The following is a 16,755-nucleotide window of genomic DNA, read 5'->3' as shown; positions in this document are numbered from 1 at the left end:
TAATAGTCTTAAGATTTATGACATGGTTCTGGCCCAAACGTTATTTGAGCTAAGCTCTCTTGGTGAGATATTCCAGCTGAACAAACTTGATATCATTTCTGTTTTCCTTTATTTTTCTGCATTTTTATCAGTTTATTCTATTTCCAGAGGTATATGCTGGTGCCATTTGATTACTTCTTAATTGATATCATCATTTAAATTTTCTATAAGGGTTTTATTGGTAGACCTGGCCTTATATTTAAACAGAACTGTCAACAGGGAAAACAAAATGTATGAAAAAATAGTGTGAAAGAGTCAGATTCACAGACTGTCTACAAATCATGACAGTGTAATTAGCCTTGAATACCATCCTATGCCAATTTAAAGCAGGAGAAACTGGCTCATAGTTTTCAGTTGGGCCGGCCTAAAGCTACAGTAGTGATTTAGCAGCAGCCATTTTGAACATCTTTAGATCCTTAAGTTTCTCTATAGTGTTGGAACTTTACAAGATAAGACAATCCTCTCGAACACCAAAATTCAAAAGCATCAATACTCTTTTTATTCTGCTTCTTCAAAGTCCAATTTTTGCTTCCCTAGAGTGTCACAGGGAATATCATTCCACTATTCTGATCTTATAGGTATAGATACATTCCCACCTTTTCAACATCTACATGATGCCACTGGGTGAGGTCATACGCCAGTTTGCAGTTTGGTATTATCAGTATGCTGATGATACTCACTTCAGCAAAGGATCGTTACCTTGTCGTGGTGCTGGAGCTTGAGCACCTCAATGATGCCATGAGCTAAACCGTGAAGGGCCACCCAAGACGGGAAGGTCATGACAGAGAGGTCAGACTAAATGCGATCCCTGGGGAAAGTAATGGCAACCCACCCCAGTATTCTTGCTGTGAAAACTAAATGGATCAGTACAACCAGAGATATGTCGGTATTGTTAATGTTTTCTACTACAGATTAAGGTTACTATGGCAACTAATCATTTTGGCCGGGTGAAGAGGTTGAATTCAACTGTCTCCTTTTCAAATGTTAATTTTTGCACCTGCGGGGAACAACTTGCCTGGACTTCTTTTAGTTCCTGTTTCCCTTCTGTGTAGGCATGTAGAGAGTTTTTAGCAGCTCTCACTGGGAGCCTGAAAGAATGCAGAAGCTTCTAAATATGTTTTGCTTTCTGTAAATAAAATTATTTTTATAGAAATGCCTGGTGTGTGACTTTTCTGATCTCTCCTGGGCCAAAGGCTTTCCTAGCAATCTGCCAACAGGTTATGGGCCCAGTAAACAGCCCAGTAAGCCCAGTAAAACCCAGAGAGAATAGAGAGATCAGCTCCACACCTCATGCACAATTTAAAGGCAAGTAGCAAAGACCTGTGAAGATTTTCTTTGGAGCCGCCTGAAGATTTTCCAGCAACTGCCAGTCTATAGGACCAAGAAGCCAGCTGAGGTGACTTGCAAAAGAAGGAAGAAGCCATGGCTACCTCCCAGCCCTCAGCAATGCCTCTGGAGCGCCTATCAGAGACCAACTATTTGAATTGGGCCCTGAAGATGGAGATGTATCTTCGCAGAGAGAATCTTTGGCTGCCAACTGGTGAGCAAACCCCCCAAAATCCCAGTGCTGAATGGCTTAGACAGGATGAGAGGGCTAGAGCCACCATTATCCTGGGAGTTGAGGACAATCAGCTAGTCTACGTGCGAGGTATGCAGTCTGCAAAGCAACTTTGGGACGCTTTGAGAGACTTGTATGTAAAGGCAACAACAGGGAGTAAAGTTACCCTGACAAAAAAGCTGTACAAAGCCTACCTTGCAGAAGGAGATAGCCTTCCTGAGCACCTGCATTATATTCAGCAGCTGTTTGTTGAGTTGCAGGAGAGAGGAATGGAATTTACACCTTTCACAAAATCCTATATCCTCCTGTCCTCACTAAATGAAACGTGGGACATGCTGATTTGTACCCTGGAGGCTATGCCTGAAGCAGACCTCACCCCATCGTATGTTACACAGCGTTTACTCGCTGAATGGGAGAAGAGAGAGGAAAGATCCCCCCCTCCCCATCTCTTCTGGAAAGCTGCAATACTAGAAAACAAGGGAAAAGAAGGGAAAGGAAGCTGAGGCCACAGTGCTAGGCAGCCAGTGATGCTTCACCTGTGGTTCAGCTGGACATTTGCAGAAAGACTGTGCCTTGAGACCCAAGACTAGAAAGACAGAGAAGAAGAACACAAGGGCAACACAGAAGAAGGCTCTTCAGACAACCCAAATTGCACAGGTTGCTGAGAAGGGTAATTCTGATGTATGGGTGTTAGATTCTGGGGCCAGTTGTCATTTATGTAATTGTAAAAGCTCTTTTGTGTCACTGTCTAAAACTGAAAGACAAAGTGTATCTTTGGCTGATGGGTCCGTGACCAAAATTATGGGACAAGGTGACTTGTATTTATCCTGCTTGGGAGAAACTGTGAAAGGTGTGTTGTATGTGCCAAATCTACAGTCAAACCTTTTATCTGTGGCACAATTGGCTGCAACAGGGTATGTCATAACATTTAAGAAAAATGGTTGTGAGATATGTAAAAATGGGAAATTGTATGCTACTGGTATGTTAAAAGACTCCTTGTACATTGTGCAAAATGCAAGGAGGCCAAGCTGCACGGCTGCAGTTGGCAACACACCATATCATGACCAATGTGTACACCTGATGCACAGGAGATTTGGTCATGCTAATTTCAAGTATGTAGCACAAATGCCACAGCTGTGTGCTGACCTAAAGATAAAACCCTGTGATAAACACTTAGATTGTGTAGTTTGCAAAGAATGCAAAACACTAAAAGCTCCTGTGAGTAAGCACAGTGACAGAGTTACAACTAGACCTTTGGAAATTGTACACTCTGACATTATTGATCCTTTTGCTCCAAGTCTTGGACAAGCAAGGTATGCAATGACCATCACTGATGATTTCTCAAGATACACATTTATCTACATCTTAAAATATAAAGATGAGGCATTTGAGAAATTTAAAGGTTTTGTGACATGGGCAAATGGAAAATTCCCTAGGCCTGTACCTGCACTCCAACATGATAGAGGAGGAGAGTACCTTTCTCACAAATTCAAAAGGTTCCTAGTGGAAAAGGGGATAGAACAAATTCTTTCTAACCCTTACACCCCTCAGCAAAATGGTGTTGCTGAAAGAAAGGGCAGAACCTTGCAAAATGCAATGGAATGCATGCTTAAAGATTCACATTTATCTTTTAAGTATTGGACAGAATCAATATCTACTGCCTGTCATGTACAAAACAGATTGTATAACTCTGTGATTCAGGACACTCCATTCCATTTGTTTTATGGTGTGAAACCAAAGGTAAACCATCTTAGAGTGTTTGGTAGCACTGCTTGGGTTCATATTCCAAAACAACAGAGAAGGAAAGGAGGCCCCACAACAAAGAAAGCCATCTTTGTTGGCTATGAACAAAGCCAAAGGAGCTACAGGTACATAATGGGAGAGAAATTGATAATTAGCAAAAGAGCTTCTTTTGCTGAACAAAACTGGGGGAGATTAAACTCTAGCTCTCCAGTTGATCTGACCACCACAAGAGAACAGCAAGGACTTGCTGATGGTGATCTTTTGCCTGATGAGGACATTAAACCAGAAAAGCAAACTGAAGATCTGTCTGATGAGACAGATGCTTCTCAGGAAAGTGATAGGAGTCAAACTTTAAGCCCTGTATTACCTCGCAGATCTCAGAGGAGTAATAAAGGCATTCCTCCATCACGTTTTCAGGCTGAAACAGTAAAGGCTTTTCACATATTCACAGAACCTGAGTCTTTAGAACAAGTGAATGCTTTACCACCTGAGATTGCACAAAATTGGCATTCTGCCATGCAACAGGAGTTAGCATCCTTGAAAGAAAATAAAACATGGAAACTGGTAAATCTACCTCCCAATGAACGCTGTCTAGGTTGCAGGTGGGTTTTTCAAACTGAAAAGGGATGCTGATGGCAAAATCCAAAAATATAAAGCAAGGTTAGTTGCAAAAGAGTTCAAAGGAAAGATTTAGACTTTGACATGACTTTTGCACCAGTTACTAAAGGTGAATCAATTAGATTACTGTTAAAAATTGCTGCACTCAAAGGAATGTCAGTTCACCACTATGACATTCAAACTGCATTTCTCTATGGTGATTTAGACTACAAATTATACATGCAGCAACCCCCTGGCTATGAAAAAGGGGAGAATCTAGTCTGTGAACTGTAGAAGTCAATCTATGGGTTAAAACAAGCTGCTAGATCCTGGAACCAAAAATTAGATAAAAACTGCAGAATTTTGGTTTTGAAAAAGGAAAAGCAGATCCATGTGTATATATGAAGAAAGACAAACAAGGCTGTATGTATCTGCATTTATGTTGATGATTTGCTGCTGTTCACATCAACAGAAAAACAAAGGCTTGATTTTGAAGCCTGCATGAAAAGCCATTTCACGTTAAAAAGCCTTGGAATTATAACAACCTAGGTTTAGAAATACACAGGAAGAAGGATGGTAGCTTTCTGTTAAACCAAAGGGGAGATAATGTTAAAATAATGTGAATGGAAAGACCAAAGAAAATTGGTTTGCATCTTATTCTGTAGTATAAAAAGGGGAGTGTTAATGTTTTCTACTACAGACTAAGGTTACTATGGCAACTAATCATTTTGGCCGGGTGAAGAGGTTGAATTCAACTGTCCCCTTTTCAAATGTTAATTTTTGCACCTGGGGGGAACAACTTGCCTGGACTTGTTTTAGTTTCTGTTTCCCTTCTGTGTAGGCATGTAGAGAGTTTTTAGCAGCTCTCACTGAGAGCCTGAAATAATGCAGAAGCTTTTAAATATGTTTTGCTTTCTGTAAATAAAATTACTTTTATAGAAATGCCTGGTGTGTGACTTTTCTGATCTCTCCTGGGCCAAAGGCTTTCCTAGCAATCTGCCAACAGGTATACCATCGAAAGATGAGACCCCCAGGTCGGAAGATGGTCAAAATGCTACTGGGGAGGAACAGAGGATGAGTTCAACTAGCTCCAGACGTAATGACGCAGCTAGCTCAAAGCCGAAAGGACGGCTAGCGGCCGACGGTGCCGGTGGTGAACGGCGAATCCAATGTTCTAAGGATCAACACACCATTGGAACCTGGAATCTAAGTTCTATGAGCCAGGGCAAATTGGATGTGGTTATTGGTGAGATGTCAAGATTAAAGATAGACATTTTGGGCGTCAGTGAACTGAAATGGACTGGAATGGGCCACTTCACATCAAATGACCACCAGATCTACTACTGTGGACAAGAGGGCCACAGAAGAAATGGAGTAGCCTTCATAATTCATAGTAAAGTGGCTAAAGCAGTGCTTGGATACAATACAAAAAACGATAGAATGATCTCAATTCAAATTCAGGGCAAGCCATCTAACATCACAGTGATCCAAATATACGCCCCAACCACAGATGCTGAAGAAGCTGAAGTAGAGCAGTTCTATGAGGATCTGCAGCACCTACTGGACAACACGCCTAAAAGAGACATTATTTTCATCACAGGAGACTGGAATGCTAAGGTGGGCAGTCAAATGACACCTGGAATTACAGGTAAGCATGGCCTGGGAGAACAAAATGAAGCAGGACATAGGCTGATAGAATTTTGCCAAGACAACTCACTCTGCATAACAAACACTCTTTTCCAACAACCTAAGAGATGGCTTTATACACGGACTTCACCAGATGGACAACACCGAAATCAGATTGACTACATCCTTTGCAGCCAAAGGTGGCGGACATCTATACAGTCTGTAAAAACAAGACCTGGAGCTGACTGTAGTTCAGATCACGAACTTCTTCTTGCACAATTTAGGATCAGACTCAAGAGATTAGGGAAGACCCACAGATCAGCTAGATATGAGCTCACTAATATTCCTAAGGAATATGCAGTGGAGGTGAAGAATTGATTTAAGGGACTGGACTTAGTAGATAGGGTCCCGGAAGACCTCTGGACAGAAGTTCACAACATTGTTCAGGAGGCGGCAACAAAATACATCCCAAAGGAAGAGAAAACCAAGAAGGCAAAATGGCTGTCTGCTGAGACACTAGAAGTAGCCCAAGAAAGAAGGAAAGCAAAAGGCAACAGTGATAGGGGGAGATATGCCCAATTAAATGCAAAATTCCAGAGGTTAGCCAGAAGAGATAAGGAATTATTTTTAAACAAGCAATGCGCGGAAGTGGAAGAAGACAATAGAATAGGAAGGACAAGAGACCTCTTCCAGAAAATTAGAAACAGTGGAGGTAAATTCCAGGCAAAAATGGGTATGATCAAAAACAAAGATTGCAAGGACCTAACAGAAGAAGAGATCAAGAAAAGGTGGCAAGAATATACAGAAGACCTGTATAGGAAGGATAACAATATCGGGGATAGCTTTGACAGTGTGGTCAGTGAGCTAGAGCCAGACATCCTGAAGAGTGACGTTGAATAGGCTTTAAGAAGCATTGCTAATAACAAGGCAGCAGGAGACGACAGCATCCCAGCTGAACTGTTCAAAATCTTGCAAGATGATGCTGTCAAGGTAATGCATGCTATATGCCAGCAAATTTGAAAAACACAAGAATGGCCATCAGACTGGAAAAAATAAACTTACATCCCCATACCAAAAAAGGGAAACACTAAAGAATGTTCAAACTATTGAACAGTGGCACTCATTTCACATGCCAGTAAGGTAATGCTCAAGATCCTGCAAGGTAGACTTCAGCAATTCATGGAGCGAGAATTGGCAGATGTACAAGCTGGGTTTAGAAAAGGCAGAGGAACTAGGGACCAAATTGCCAATATCCGCTGGATAATGGGAAAGGCCAGGGAGTTTCAGAAAAATATCTATTTCTGTTTTATTGACTATTCTAAAGCCTTTGACTGTGTGGAACATAACAAATTGTGGCAAGTTCTTAGTGGTATGGGGATACCAAGTCATCTTGTCTGCCTCCTGAAGAATCTGTATAACGACCAAGTAGCAACAGTAAGAACAGACCACGGAACAATGGACTTATGGCTGCGAGAGCTGGACCATAAGGAAGGCTGAGCGAAGGAAGATCGATGCTTTTGAACTGTGGTGTTGGAGGAAAATTCTGAGAGTGCCTTGGACTGCAAGAAGATCAAACCAGTCCATCCTCCAGGAAATAAAGCCAGACTGCTCACTTGAGGGAATATTAAAGGCAAAACTGAAATACTTTGGCCACATAATGAGAAGACAGGACAGCCTGGAGAAGATGCTGATCCTAGGGAGAGTGGAGGGCAAAAGGAAGAGGGGCCGACCAAGGGCAAGGTGGATGGATGATATTCTAGAGGTGATGGACTCGTCTCTGGGGGAGCTGGGGGTGTTGACGACCGACAGGAAGCTCTGGTGTGGGCTGGTCCATGAAGTCACGAAGAGTCAGAAGCGACTAAATGAATAAACAACAAGATGATACCCAATTATATATTTTGACTCCAGGCCAAGGGATGCTCTCAAATTCTGCCCCAGTGCCTGGAGGCTGTGTGGGTTTGAATGGGGAGAAACCAAGTCAATCCTACCAAGACCGAGTGGCTGTGGACTTTTAGACCCCCATATCCAGGGATATTCCTTCTTTGTCCTTGGATGGGGTAATATTTTCCCTTTCAAGGTTGGTGTGCAATTTGGGGGTCTTCCTGGACTCACATCTCCTGCTTGAAGAGCAGATGGCAGCTGTGGCCAGGAAGGCCTTTCTACGACTTCATCTGATGTACCAGTTGTGCCCTTTCCTTGATCAGAGGTCCTTCAGACAGTCACTCATGCCTTAATCACCTCATGGCTTGACTACTGCAACACACTTCATATGGGGCTGCCCTTGAAGACAACCTAGAAGTTTCAATGGTCCAGAATGCAGCAGTGCAGGCAGTGATGGGCATGCCTTGGTATGCCCATGTAACACCTTTGCTTTGCAAGTTGCATTGGTTGCCAGTTTGCTTCCTTTGATTAAATTAACACCATCTATCAGATTCCTAGAAGTGTGCTCTCTCTATAGCAGTGCCTGCTTCTGAAATGAGGTTGCCCCCAAGATCTGGATGGCCCCACTCTGCTCTTGTTTAGAAGAGCCATGAAGACCTGGCTTTTTACCCAGGCCTTTGATGAGGGACAATTAGACCCCTTGCCTCATTCCATTGAGTCTGACATTCTTGCCACATTTATCTTTTTTTCTTTCCTTTTATTAATTTTATTGTAATTTATTTGTTTTGATTGTTGTGAGCTCCCAAGAACAGCCCACCCCATCCCATGATAAGGCAGCCCAACAGGACATCAGGATTTCAGTCATTATTCCTTTCAACAATAAGTACTCCTTGTGGAGTCTGTTTTCTGATCTGGCCTACCTTGAAGGGCTGACAAACACACATTTTTCAGCATGAAGATGACCAGATTGTACATAGCTATTAAAAATGAGATTGCCAGGTGCTAAACTAATTCAGCACCAAAAATATGGTAGAATAAGCAGTGGCTGAAAACTAGACCTTTAGGAACTAAGCATTTGAAACTCTTTATCTAGAAGAAATCTGTTGATTTTGTTTTTCCCATATTTGAATTTTGAAAAGTCCTCCCATTTATGAAGACATTTGTGACTTTGTTCATACTAATGTGTATGTGTGTGTAAGAGAAAGACAGAGAGAGTATTAATCAGGAAGAACAGATACTGAGAACGTAATATAACAAGATCTACTTTAGCCAGTTTTTTTTTCCTTCCAAGCATTTTTCCTGCAAGTGCAAGGTCTGCTTTTTTTTTTTTTCAGATCAACCAAATGTTGATTCATTGGTTGCAACAAGAATTAACTGATTGGCTTGTCGCCTGAGGCTGACATTGTGGGCTGGGAGAGTGACTGGCCCAAACTCACCCAGCCGGCTTTCATGCCTAAGGTGGGACTAGAACTCTCAGTCTCCTGGTTTCTAGCCTGGAGCCTTAACCACTAAATCAGACTGGCTCTATCAAGCCAGTTCTAAGTGGATAATGAAATACATACTTATCTAAGGTGGAAGGAGAGCTATTATTACAGCCAAGACATCTTTTCTCCAAAATCAGATCATGACCTTCTTTAACATAATTACTTATGGGTGATGCAGTACACATTTATGAGTGATATAATTACATCCTGGGTGCCTTTGTTGAAAAGTGAAGCCACATCAGAACAAAGCCACATCAAAACAGGATTTTAAGGAAGTTTGAACATTTGAGCTCCAAAGGACAATAGAACATTATACTGTTACAGTTGTTTTAGTGACATTTTTGCCTTGCTTTAATAGTCATTTACCAAAAAGTGATGAAAATCAAGAATGGGAATTCTTTCCATTGGTTAGTATTGCTGCTTGAAAGACACCTCTTCTTCTGAAATGTCAGGCAGGTATTACTCTCCTACTAAACACCAGTGCTGCCATCTTTCTTTTCTATTAGCAGTCACTAAAATAAAAACTGAACATAAATATCCAGGCTAAATTGAAAGTAACTGATTTCTCAAACATGAGATATACATGTTGCTTTGTAAAATGTTCTTTGATATTATCTGTTGTTCTCTCAGCTGATTCTGTTTGTTCTCAGTGACACAATCATTAGTTAACTTTAACTGTGTGTTTAGTAGAGTGACATCATTCCACTTAGTACTTGATTTGTGATTACCTTATACGTGAGTAATGTCCAGGGACATCCATACTCAACATATTTGGTTACATTTAGTTACCATGGGTTTGGTTTCACTGTGATAATCTGATTGCCTTGGGTAAACCAATTTTCTTAATCCAGGAAGAAATATAGCAAGGAAGAAGCAGTGATTCAGAGAAAAGATAGACTTGAATAAGATTTTTAAAAATATTTATCTCCATATCCCTCTTTCCTTGAAATTCTTGCATCAATCAAAGCATCAGTTGGAACTTTCACAGCTATCCTATCTATTTCAATTTTCCTTTGAGAGCCTACCATTTGAGAATGCATTATCATTAGGCAAAGTGAAGCCTCTTCTTCAACTAGGACATCCTAGAATGTGATATGAAAGTCAGTGTTGTGCATGTTATTTGATCTACCTTGTATTTCTAAATTATCGCTCTGCCCTAAGTACACTGTAAAATGTTGCTTCATTGCCAGTATTTAAGGAAGTTTCTTCTGCCAGCCTGGTCAGCTTCTCTACATATAATGGAAGTGACTGTCATCTTGTTTTTTGTCCTGACAGCCAAAAGTCTTGGGTCAATTCATATAGTAAGAAAAAAAAATAATTTAGATATTGTAAAACTCTGAAGTTAAATACTAAGCACCTCAAAACACAAGAGTGCATTAAATCATATGAAGCCCTATTTTGCATCCTTAATGCAAATATAACTTGTTTTCTCTCCCAAGACTTAGAGAATACTGCTTGAGCCAGCAATGAACATGTAGAGTCATTCTGCCTTTTTCTACAATACTTTGGGAATACAGTTTCCTGCTTGGAATTCTGTATGGCTTCATTTCTTTTAGCATCCTCTTCCTCTCTGTTCTGTTTGGAAAGAGAATCAGCATGCCAGCGTTGTTTTGACTTACTGCATTCATGGATATGGGAGGTCTGCCAATTTACACCATACAAAGATCAGACCCAAAGATTCCAGAGAACGGTTTTCTGAATTTTGTTTTGGAACGTTGTTGAATAAAGAATGTGTTTCAGTCACACCATATATTAACATCCTTAATTTGCATAAAATGCATTTTCACATTGGGCACAGACCTACCCTAATCCCAGTGGCATGTACTGGTAATAGGATTTCATTGTCTTGTGGTTGTTTTCAAGTCTCATCTTTGCAAAAAGGAAAAAAAATCAGTTTGGATTAAGCTTTTGTTCCTTTCTATTTCCCTTGTGGGGAAGCTAAATTTTCTGTTTTCTCATGTTTTCTCATGTCATTACAAACAAATCTTTGTGTCAAAGAATTATCAGGGCACCTGTTTCTCAATTTAAAGTTGATTAAAAAATAAGTTTCCTCCCTTTAATGTGAACTTTAAAAAAACATTGTCTGCAATGGATTTACACATTTATAGTGCTCTTTAATTCTGTAATCTCTTTGCTTTCCTTCCTTTTCTCTGATGTATTATGAACATGCAATACACTAAGAACATGAAATAATTTTAATGTATAAAAAAAGCTGTAGTATTGAGTTTTCAATCACAAACAGTACTCGGTTCAGTTCAGAAGGCATCAGAAATAGAATGGTGAAGTTATTAAATACACAAAAATAATCATAATAGTTGCCTTTAGTTGAAGTTAAACACAACCAAATTTAAGTTTCTTCTTGATCTTGTCCCTTTTTGTGAATTTAAAGGCCAACTATTACTAAAAGAGGTTGCATCCCTAATGTTAATCCTTGGGAGAAGAGCAATGACAAATCTCGATAAAATAGTTAAGAGCAGAGACATCACACTGACAACAAAGGTCCGCATAGTTAAAGCAATGGTGTTCCCCGTAATAACATATGGCTGCGAGAGCTGGACCGTAAGGAAGGCTGAGCGAAGGAAGATCGATGCTTTTGAACTGTGGTGTTGGAGGAAAATTCTGAGAGTGCCTTGGACTGCAAGAAGATCAAACCAGTCCATCCTCCAGGAAATAAAGCCAGACTGCTCACTTGAGGGAATGGTATTAAAGGCCAAACTGAAATACTTTGGCCACATAATGAGAAGACAGGACACCCTGGAGAAGATGCTGATGCTAGGGAGAGTGGAAGGCAAAAGGAAGAGGGGCCGACCAAGGGCAAGGTGGATGGATGATATTCTAGAGGTGAAGGACTCGTCCCTGGGGGAGCTGGGGGTGTTGACCGACAGGAAGCTCTGGCGTGGGCTGGTCCATGAAGTCACGAAGAGTCGGAAGCAACTAAACGAATAAACAACAACAACATCCCTAATGTAAAAGAGAGATGCTTAATGGGAGTCTATTGATGCTATAATGCAGATAACGCCCATTTGTCAGAGTGAACTATGAAGGCACACTCTGCCCTTGGTAGGGCAAAGGAGATTGGAATGTTCTAATGGTCTGTTTATGTAAGGTGTTATTTTCACATACTTTCAGTGCTGTTCCATTGCCTCATTAACCTATAATTTTGAATATTTTTAACATAACAAATACTGAGATGTACATCATTTCACAATAGATATTGGTGTTAAAATGTGCATTTTGACCAAATTATGCATTTCAATATGATTTCCCTCCAGTAAAATTATTTTTTTCTCTCGAAGTACACACTGAAGTACATAATGTGGCACTTAGCCTTGGACAGTTGTATTCTCATCCACACATTAGTCCTGGAAAGAGGAGGGGGGATGACTCAAGTACCCATAATTAAAAACCTGCAGACAAGATACAGACTGAATCTTGGAAAGCTCATTGCTGAGAAGAAGACTTAGGGAGTTACAAGGGCATGCAATTAATTATGCTTGCCTGAAAGCCTAGTAGTTTTGATCAGTTATAAATGTGCATCTTCAAATAAAAAGGCTACATCCCCACCCCCTTCATCTTCAAGCCTCTCTTCTCACAAAGAAACTGAAACAGTTTTTGTGCCTGGAACTTCCTACCAGTCAAGAAGGTTTGAGTGGACTCTCATGTTGCCGACGAGCACACAATTGAAGAGATTTCACATGGCATTACTGGCCTTAGTGCTGTTCAGCATTTGATGAGCTGAATGAAGAATCACCTCAGCACACCACATGCTGAATAGCACGCTGGGTAGATGCTTCCTCTCTGTGGCCCTTCTCTAATAATGCAAAGGAAAATCAGGAGGGAAGGATACTGGCAAGGGTTAGAGGTGGTGTCAGGAGATAACATTGCCTGGAAGATCTATTTGCAAAATTGTACAGGGACAAGAGGTTCAGTTATTTCACCATGACTTTTGATCTTTACTTGTTTCTGTACAAATTGTATATGCAATCTGACAGACTGAAAATCCCAGGCTGGCTTGTTGCTTCTTAATCTGAAAAGGCAGGCAGTACAAGTATGAAACATCTTTGGGTTGCCAGAATTTTCTCTACATTCTTGATGCCTGCTTTAGAAAATGTTTCTATATGGCTTCAGTATCATACAGTTTAAATGAATGAATAAATGAAAGCTTATATGCATGGGGATAATAACCTCCAATATTTTCTCCTCAAAGGTGGCACTTCGTTTTACTTTTTCAGCCTTCAAGGGACATAGAAGGCATGGCCAGCCACACAGTGATATCAAGGGGGTAAATCTGAATGTTTAAAATCCTATTTTAATAATGGTTGGTAGTTCGTTGCAAACATTTTCTTTATCTCCTCCATTTAAAACCCATAAAAAATTCTACCCTATAGTAATTTATCATTGCATTTTGGCAGCACACTCTTGGAGGGACTAGAGGCTACATAATTGGAGCTGGGTCCTCCAGGTTGCCTACGTATTTCATATTGAGGAAGACTGAACTTGGGAGCTGAAGCAAGCCATTCCAGAGATGACCAATGCTGATTCAGTATTCTGGATTTATCTTGTTACATACCAATAAATGTATCTGGGTTATTTATGTGCATTCATCACTATGTTGCATCTAACTATGAAACTCAGAAAGATTGACATGCATTGAGTTGCTTCTTTGTCAAAACATATCTTGTTCATCAGTTGTAAGAGAGATAGCCAGTGATAATATCTGGCTTCTTGCTCTAATCAACTGTAGTGTAGCACAATTTCTTTAACATCTGTTATGTATTGTTTTCTGGTTTGGAAATTAGTGTTCAGAGGTGTCACGCTTATTTGTTTTGATCTGAAGGGATGGATATTGCAACCCTTAGTGGCATTTAATTAATGCAGTGCCACATTCCCTGGGAAATCTGTATATGATAGAATGGTTTAAAGATGCGAAGGCAGCATTATTATTATTATTATTATTAAGATTTAAATTTAATATAGCCACCCACCCTCCAATTATGAATTTGAGAGATTCGTAATTTTTGAATCAGAGTCTCATTCATGCTTCCAAAGTGGGGACGTTATTCAACAACAGTAACAGCTATTCATCTATTTGTGAAATTTATAAAGCTAGTGTGGAATAATCTTATAAACTACTAAGCATTCTTGTAACGATTTTCAGATCAAGGTCATGCTTGCCTTTGATGGCATGCAAAAAGCAAGCAGGGCTAAAACACACAAAAAATAAATTTAAATAATTAGAATTACTTAGAATTACATATACAGTTCTTATGATTATTATACTATATTATACAATTTTCCCCTTATGTCAAATCTAGAATTACAATTCAACAGTAATTGTTGAATTGTAGCCATATCTAAGGCTTTCAGGGATTGTATGCCAGGTGAGTGATGCATCAAACCAAAACATAGGCTGCATAGGTTTGTAGAAGAATGATGGCTTTGCCATTATATTATGAAAAATTGGTATCTTGTATCTTGTAATAAAAGTGGAGTATAGTTTTTGCATCTTTAATAATTGGCTCTAGAATATTAGCTAAGCTACAAATTTAAGAACATTCCCAACTTGTTAAAACTATATGTTAGCAGTATCCTGGCAGGACACAGGATTTGTGTGAAATCCTATTGTATCTGTCAGCCAAGAGGATGAACAGTGTTGGATAAAACACATTCCTGCTCTTCCTTAACTTTCCTTCCAACCCATAAATCTATTCCTGTTGCAAAAGAAAGTTCTGCTTGTTTTACGCTGGATAGAACTTCTAGGAACCAAGGTATCTGTATTAAAGTGGTAGGTTCTATAGTAAAAGGAGCACGTTCTTAAATGCTGGTCAGCTGTTGTTTTATGGTAATTGTATAAAGGACTATTGTTATAAGCAAAGTTACAGTATTGTCTAATTTAACTAGGAATTCTGAAAATTGTAATCCATTACATTTTCAGAATTCCTAGCTGGGTCAAAAGGAAATGTGAAAGTGAAAATAAAGTGGGCACAGAGATTATTTGTTTTCAGATTGTTATAAAACAGAAATGTGGAGGATTACAGGAAAATGCATTCTATTCTTCTTCCCTCTCCCTGGTTTCCTTGTAATGACAGGGAAAGTCTGCCTTAAAAGGACAACCACATGCAGCAGAACCAAGTAGAGGCATGTGAATCAGCCAATATTTATAATACAAAATGGCAAGATTTGATTCAACTTTATTTAAAGGCAACAAGATTCAATTTAATCTGATTCAATACTCTATTCAATAAAATATTCAACCAGGTATAATGGAGAGGATTCAAAATATGTGCAGCTTTTTTTTTTATAGAATGGGATGGTAGATCATTTAGATGACATCCCAAAAGGTTTCAACATTACAAGTTCATGAGTTTTACCACAATAATTTTTAAAATATCCCCAATATTTTTTTTTAATTCCTTTGTAAAGACAGGGATGGACAACAGCACATCGGCTTCCAAACTGTACAGCAAAAAGCCTACATAGATATTGAACAATTTCAGCATTTTTCCTTGTCTCATTTAAAAATAAAAACTTTCCAAAACAATTTACAAATGTAAAATTCATATTCTTACTATAAAATGAAGAATTCACCTTCATCTGATCACATGGGGTCTTAAAGTCAACCCGGTCATGCAGAGAGGGCATGCTACGGACCCCGTCTGCAACAGAATTCCATCTGGCGGGGTCCAGGAGGCGGGCCTTCTCTGCAGCAGCTCCAGCCCTTTGAAACATCCTTCCCCTGGAAGTGAGGTTGGCCTCCTCTCTTCTGGACTTCAGGAAATGGCTGAAGACCTGGTTTTGTCACCATGCCTGGAGTGGGGAGAGGAAGAGCCACTCTTGGGGCTGGTTGGTTCCCTAGTCCTGCCAGGACTGGTTCCGGTCCCCTTTGGGTAGAATTAGATCTGCCATCACTTGGATTTTATTATATTTTATATGTAAATTTATTGATGATATTCTGGTTTTATTGTATGTTATACTGTTTTATTGTGAACTGCCCAGGGTCCCCCGAGTGGGGGAGATGGGTGGTAATAAAAATATGACAAATAAAATAAAGTTGCTGAAGTTGAGAAACACTGATGTAATCTGTCATTCCCAGAAGAAGTGACTTGTCCTGAGCAAGTCACCCCATAAAATTCACATTCTTACTATAAAATGAAGAATTCACCTTCATTTGATCACTTACTTTTCTGATGGGCTGGTTGAATTGCTCAGGGCAAGTCACCTCTTCTGAGAATGACACACTACATCAGTGTTTCTCAACCTCAGCAACTTAAGACCCCATGGCTGGCTGGGGAATTCTGGGAGTTGAAGTCCACACATCTTAAAGTTGCTGAGGTTGAGAAACACTGCATTACATGCTGTTGATGCAGCATGTTTTTTTAATGTCTGAGAACTGAGAGTTTTAATTCATTATTAGATTTATATCCCATCTTTATTTTGTAAAACTGAAAACAGTGTACATAATGTTCCTGTCTCTTATTTTCCCTACATCAACAACCCTGTGAGGTGAGTTGGGCTGACTGAGAGTGACTGGTCCAAAATCACCCAGCTGGCTTCAAGCCTAAGGTAGGACTAGAACTCACAGTTTCCTGGTTTCTAGGCCAGCACCTTAACCAGCACCTTAACCACTACACCAAACTGGCTCTAACTATGACATGTGTAAAAATACATATGATATATAAGGAAATGTTGTTATACTCTATACAATAGTCTAACAGGAAACATACTATTTAAGATCCACTCACACAATGAAGAAAACTCACAAGACAAATAGAGAGAGATAAGTAGCAGAAAAAAAGACTGGATTTTTTTTTTTTTAAGTGGGACAGA

Source organism: Candoia aspera, chromosome 6 (assembly GCF_035149785.1).
Source record: "Candoia aspera isolate rCanAsp1 chromosome 6, rCanAsp1.hap2, whole genome shotgun sequence".
NCBI classification, from domain to species: Eukaryota; Metazoa; Chordata; class Lepidosauria; order Squamata; family Boidae; genus Candoia; species Candoia aspera.
The sequence above is the reverse complement of the archived record's forward strand: the minus strand, read 5'-3'. Positions refer to the sequence as shown.